Genomic DNA, 2,488 nt, shown 5'->3' on the forward strand with positions numbered 1-2,488 from the left:
AAGGAAAAACTGCCTTTTAACGTGAATGTTAGTACTTTTTTCTGAAATTGGCGAAATATCAAACTTCTAATGTGAAGATGAAATAAAGTCAGAATTTAAATTGAACAGATGGACACAAGATATAAATAAATCATCTTTTAATATCCAGATGGTCACAGACGTCTCTGGTGTGTGAGGTTGAGTTTCTGCTTGTAATCATCAGCTCTTCGTGGGGAAGATAATCCAACCGGATTTTATTTATTCTGGTAAAGTTCATTGTAAGATATACGTGGGTGTCATCAGCATACAAATGAATATAGATGGAAAGTATTCAGCCCTGCCCGCCACAGAGAGAGAGCACGTAGGCCGAGGCTCAAACAGATGAACTCATCTCTCTGAGGATGAGACACAGCTGAGGTCAGACGGTTTACAGAGACCAGGACCAGGTTTTACAGACAGGATGTCGACCCTGATCTCACCGATCTCAACAACTTATGAATAATCAGTGATGCTAACGCTACACGCGTATTGACAGGAAATGATCTCCAAAACGTCAACATTTCTGTGGAAATTATATGTTTATGTTTATGTTTATCACTGATCAGTCTTTCCAACATGGCTACATGCACGGATCCATTTTACCACGTTTCAACCGCACCACCACGGTGGTTCGGACTAGTCGGCGTCCTTCGAGGAACTGCTGGCAGCTACAGTCGAGGTTTAGCACCAGCTCTGTGAGAAGTGCTAAAGAGGTTAGCATAGCATCAGTTATATCAGAACTACAGAGTATTTCTTCTTCTTCTGAAAGAGTGGAAAATATGTTGCTTTGTTTTTGTATAGTTCATAAAAATCAGTTGCTGAGGTCTCTCCAATGAAAGAGCTGCACATGAGAGCGATGTGAACGTTGTGAACGTTGTGACGGTTGTGAAGGTTAACAATGTGAACATTGTGTGAACATTGTGTGAATGTTGTGTGAACATTGTGTGAATGTTGTGTGAACATTGTGTGTCTGATGAATATATGAAGAATGATTCAGGCTGCAGGAGGACGACCTGCTGCCTCTGGCATTCAGCTAATGGAGATCAGTTTAAATAAATAAATAAATAAAGTGATTTAAGCCACGTTCAACATCTTTAAACACAGACGTCAGTGAACTCATCACAGCTCACATTCTGTTTATACTGAAGTTCTCCCTCCTCTTCATCACCACCTCACAGTCTCTGGAGTCCTGTACAGGAGGTCAGACAGTAAACCCTGTCTGTCTGTCTGTCTGTCTGTCTGTGTGACCTGTCTCACGCTGTGGTGTTACAGAGCAGCAGTCTGGTCTTTATGTTTAGTCCGTATATAATATATAATACTGTATATAGAGTAATGTAATCAGATTACACTTACTAATTACCTGTTAGGAAATGTAGTCAGTGACCTGATCCAAGTATCACCATATTAAAGTAACTTGATATTTAGAATTTGTGTTTTTAATAAAAATAAAATACAATTTGTAATCTGTAATCTGATTACATGTTTTTTCTGTAACTGTAATGGATTAAATTGACCTTTTCTGTATCCTGATTACCTAACTGAAATACCACCTTCATCACTTCCAATAATTCTGGGTTGTTCGGGGGATCTCAAACTCACCTTCGGTGTCTCAGTTTGAGTGATTCAGGCTGTGGTGCTTTCAGGTCATCCCAGGAAGCTCCGACATCTGAGTGCTGACCCTCTGCTGCTGACGGGACCCAAACACAGTCTGCTAGAACATTAATTCATCAGCCTGATGAGCAACAAGATGTTCAACGATGACGAAGATACAGTTTGTCAGAAATCTACTCCGAGACCGAAGCTGCAACAACAAACTGCTCGAACTACCTGAACTTATACATATCTAGCTAGCAGCTAACAGCTAACAGCTGACAGCTGAGTGTGACCTGGATTCTTCCTCTGACCCTCTGAGACCTTTTCCACCATAAAACCTCTGAATGGAGGAAAAGCTGAACAGGCAGCGACATATTGATTCTGATGTTTGATGGAGGTCAAAGGTCACAGCTCAGAGATCCTGCTGTGTCCTTCAAAGAGACCTCACCAGCTCCACGACCTCTGACCCCCTGCAGCCGAGACATGACAAACTGAGAGTCATGAAATAGAACGAGAACGTCTTCAGTCTGTTAGCTTTAGCCTCAGTCTGTTAGCATACCATGATAATGAAATGAACTTGTCCTTCCAGAAAATGTAAATAAATAAATAATAATAAATAATAACAGTGACTTCATTCAACCAGTGTTTGTTTATTCATTGTCAGTGTAACACAGAACATACAGTCATGTTTTTACTGTAACTCTGTTTACATGGAACCCGCCCCCCAACAATGAACAATAAAACATACTGAAGCTGTACAGCTTTATTTTATTATTTTTCAAAATAAAAGTTTAAAACAAGATTGAGTTCTGAAGAACATTAATCTGTTGTTTCCATAGAAACTAGTGAAGTGTGTGTGTGCGTGAGTGAGTGAGTG

This window comes from Morone saxatilis, unplaced genomic scaffold (genome assembly GCF_004916995.1).
Source record: "Morone saxatilis isolate NCDOM2014 unplaced genomic scaffold, NCSU_SB_2.0 Contig22, whole genome shotgun sequence".
In the NCBI taxonomy this organism is placed as follows: domain Eukaryota; kingdom Metazoa; phylum Chordata; class Actinopteri; family Moronidae; genus Morone; species Morone saxatilis.